Source organism: Amblyomma maculatum, chromosome 2, assembly GCF_055883805.1.
Source record: "Amblyomma maculatum isolate TAMU_Amacu chromosome 2, ASM5588380v1, whole genome shotgun sequence".
In the NCBI taxonomy this organism is placed as follows: Eukaryota; Metazoa; Arthropoda; class Arachnida; order Ixodida; family Ixodidae; genus Amblyomma; species Amblyomma maculatum.
Window position 1 is genome coordinate 167,507,752 of NC_139345.1, and position 4,483 is coordinate 167,512,234.

A 4,483-nucleotide genomic window follows, 5' to 3' on the forward strand; every position below is an offset into this window, starting at 1 on the left:
GGTTTTGTCCACTCTATATGTGTCATCTTTACTTAGTTAAATCCAGTTGTGAGTTTGCGAGCCTCCTATCCACTTGTTTCCTAGCGCACTTACCCTATTTCCAACATGTGCATCACTGCGTGCTGCTATACTGCTGTAAGGAATACAGAGATGAACTCTGTAACTCGTGACAAATGCCTTCAACTATGGAACTCACTGCTTGCCAAGCCTGTCCATCTTTTGCTGACAAAGGCAGCCTCAAAAACTTTTTTCCCAATTTTTTGACTGCAGGACGTAAGCTGACACTTAGGTCTGGAAAGGCACAAGGTACCCGCTCAATTGAGGTGGACACAAGTTAAAATACATAGACACTTGGTTGCCGTACAAACATGTGCGGCAGTTTGTTAACAAAGTGGCAACTTTGTACATCCGCCCTACCTGTTGCCATCTCAACTTTTGATTTTTGAAAAAATCAATAAAAGCGAAATCCCGTGCTACACTGCCGCACCCCCACTCTACGGATAGCCTAACAGTGCTCATTGCCTTGTTGAAGGCAACGTGATGAGGCTGCAGTATGGCACCTCCAAATGGCCTGTAGAGTAGGGGCCGCAGGGGGTAGGCAGGGTCACCATAGATCACATATTTTTGCCCCATGGTGACCTTTCGAAGGTTCTCATACAGCACAGTCTCCTTGCGGATCCCTAGAAGATAGCAAGAATTTAAAATATATCCAATTAGGATCCATACAGGTGCCTTTGTTTTCTTTGCATAATGAGATGTAATTACAACTGCGAGTTTTAGGTATTTTTCCCTACAAATTTTAAAATACCACATGCTAATACAATTTTGCATCACATAAGTGCCGTGTTTCTTTACACATGAAATGCCGTTTTTCATGAGGCCGGTCGTTGAGTATCCCTTTCCCAAAAACCAAATAAAAAATATAAAAGTACTTGTGGAATTTTTGTTGCAGAGATATTAGGCTTTAATCTAAAAATGCACATCGCTGAATATGAAAAACATTATGGCTAGTTACTGCAATGAAGACATGACTGAACAGGCTTACTTGCATCGTGACGCCTGCCTTTAAATGGTCCATCGAGCTGGCAGATTATGCCATTGGTACACATAAGTGCCTGATACTTCTGCACGTGGTGCCTCTTGTGCCCTGAGAAATTCTCCTTCTGACCTACACAAGGTCGACAAATTTGCCTTGCCGTTCAATCAATGAAGCCCCAGCAGTTGGGCAAAGGGGCCCCCTTTGCATGCACAGCCTGAGGAGGAAAAATTGAACTGGCTGCAAGCAATGATCGCTTATAGAGTCCCTACACAGTAGTCACGAGAAAATAACCTTTCAGCGTGCACCTTCTTTTCTCTGCCGTAGCATAATGCTTATTGCACTGCTCCCAAGGGAGTTCACTCGTACAGGCCTATCATTGTTAAGGCGAAATCCTTTAATGGCTCATAATGTCGGCATTCATTTATTCGGCCATACTACAGCTGTCAATGAAATGACGTCATGATGATGCCATCAGAACAAATAAAAATCCTGTCTCCAATGGGAATCAAACCTTCTTCCCTCAAATCCCCAGCCGAGTGCTTTAAGCAACTGTGCCACGTCCGGGATAGCGAAACACATAATTCTCCTAGTCAAATGTAAACATGACAGTAGCGATGACAATGACACTTCAATTACTGATAATGACAATGATGACATTAACAAAGATAATGACAGTGCAATGAGTTGATAATAAGGATGAGAGCAAATGTGATGCACCGTATGCACCAGCACCGGTTAGGCTTTAACATTTCTGCAATGTAGATTCCATAGTCTCTTGGAATTTTTTCAATACTATCAAAGACACTTGAAGTTTTTTGTTTTCCATAATAAGCCAAATTCGTAGACCTAAACTAGCTTAACATTTTTTTAATTGGATAATCATATATGCATCCTACTTTTGCAAACAGTTTGAGACAGTAAAGATGTCAATAAAAGCCAGGAATTGCGCAGAAATCCTGTGTCAAATAAAAAATTTACCAGATTCTGCAGATGTGCAGATGGAAATGAGCAAAATCTATTCTATTCTTGACAGCTTTTTTTCTCAGCTTTAGCATGATAGAGTGGACTACTTTGGATGTAAATTCAATTATTTCTTTTCCAGAGCTACTTCCTTATCCACTGCTTAGGATACGAAGAGATCAGAGGAAGATCTGAAGCCAGAAGACAAAACACCTGCAGCAGACGAAGCAATTTGTGCATAAAGACAGGAAAATAACTTATAAAGACTGCATTTAGTTAAGCGTGTTGGCTGCAGCTTTCTGCATTTAGTAACATAAGCAAATAGCTGAAATTGGCAAGAAACGACAATACTTGCCGCTGTCCTGTTGCTGTGCGTCCTATGTGCATCTACCATTCCCCGGCAATACAATGGTGCACTAAATTAAAATAGCTCTTCGTTAAATACATTGCAGCTCATTTCTATCAATAGAAAACTGCCTCAAATCTTTGCTTGAAGCAGAAGCACAATAAGCATTTGTCTGCTCACTTTAGAGCAAATCAGTGCTGCTGATTGTAGAAAATGAGTATTTCAACTCTTCGTCAGCTGTAATCACAGTAAGATCATTTACAGGTATTATTTTCACAAAAAGAAACTAGAAGCGGCTCTGAAAAAAATTTTCGTTTCGGTAAGAATAGGGTCAATTATAATTTTCGAGTAGACAAGGGCCACATCCAAAATTACTTCCGATTGTTTAAATTATTTGGAAGAAAAAAAAATGGCTTGTACATGTGATTGTGGAAGAGCTTATTGCTGCTCTAGTAGGTAAGATCAAAAAGTCGCATGGCACTGGTTGCATTAGGAACGTTAGCCAGTTTCACTAAATTCGATATTGACAACTTCCCAGAGCTCTGCAACAGAGCTGGAGAGCAGGAGGGGTAAATGTGCCTTCGCACATGTGTACCTAGGTAGATTGACGTGAAAAGAAAAATGGAATTGAATTGAATGATTACAGCAGACGGTCGGTGACTGCCCACGGGTCAAACTGTAATCGTTTATATAAATTATGCTGTACCGTCGTCAAAACAGTTCACCTGCTAGAAACGGCCTACATAACTAGACTCCTGTCCTCCCTAGGAGCATGAGCTCTGATGCCTTTTGATTACAAAATTTTAACTGAGTCAAATCAAGTAGAAGGCACGGAAGCGTTTGAGCACACATGGAAGCTGATGGGGATGATGTGTAATGCACAGCGCGTGAGCACGTTCTAGTGCACACGCGGGGTGATACGACGTCGCGCACTCGCTTCTCACAAAGAATTTATCGCTTTGAATCCGCTCCGACTTTATTATAATTTTTTTAATGAAAGCTCTACAGGCGGTCACACAAGTGTCACACTGTTTTCACAAGCTCTGAACCTTAGGATTAGCGCTAATGCGCATTCAAAGCTTTCTACTGATACGCCACAGCCAGTCAGCCTTGTTTTACATTTTTCGGAGGGCATATTTATCTCAGACAGTTAAAGCACTACTGATATCAATAATTTGGTTTGTAACCGTCAAGCTACCACAGCCAAATGCGCTACTTACCTCGGAGAAGCGCTGAAGGGCTTGCAGATGAAGCCACTTGTGGATTGTCAAATCGTACAATAGGTGGCCGAAGTAAAACTCCAGATTTGCCAAGGTCTTGGACATGACGCTCGAAATGCCCGAGCTGTGCCGATTAAACATACTTTCTAAATCGCACAGCCGATGAGGGTACGCAAGTCGGCGCAAGGTCATGCAAAGTGCCTCGGAGCCGGAGACCTTGACCCGCTGCGCACTGGTGACCTCACTTGGAATGAGAAGGCCTGACTGCAGCTCTCCAAGATCCTCTTTTTGAAATCTAAAATTTCTGAAGAACACTGTGCTATCGATGGCGTCGATGTTGAGGATGCCACGCTCACGCAGGTTCCTCCGAGGCTTCGGAACGTCGCGCTCCAGCTGAAATCTCTGCATATCCTCAATTTCTTCCCACGATAGCGTGCTTAGAAGTTGCCGGTCGTTACGGACGCTGTAAGGCATGGTGTAGCGTGGACAGGTTGCACGGGTTGCACCGACCGCAAGATCAAACTAGCACACAACCGCACACCAGTACAAGAGCACAAAAAAGAACCTCAACGGTTTTAACGCAACGCGGCTTGGATTCGTCGGGCTTGCTGCAGGCGGCAAACGCCAACATAATGACTTCGGGGGATCTGCATGTGTCATTTTTGTGGCATTATATGAAGTATTTATTACAAATAGCTTCTATTTTTTTATTGGATAGCCATCATCATCATCCGCATGTACGTCTAGCGATACGTCTTACGTATGGGCGATACGTACAGCTAAAACGTGTTTTGCCCGGTGTCAGCCAAATACGTCTACATCGATTTGCACGCATGCGCAGTAGGCGTCCGATACGTCCATGTCTGTACGTCTCCGGGAGACGTCATACGTCTCCGGTAAGCTTAATCTCTCTATTAT

General features: G+C 43.1%; 1 pseudogene; it reads right to left on the reverse strand.

Annotated features, from left to right (window-relative positions):
• Positions 1-285: 285 nt before the first annotated feature.
• LOC146200385 (uncharacterized) lies at positions 286-4,039 on the reverse strand (annotated as a pseudogene).
• Between the last annotated feature and the right edge of the window lie 444 nt (positions 4,040-4,483).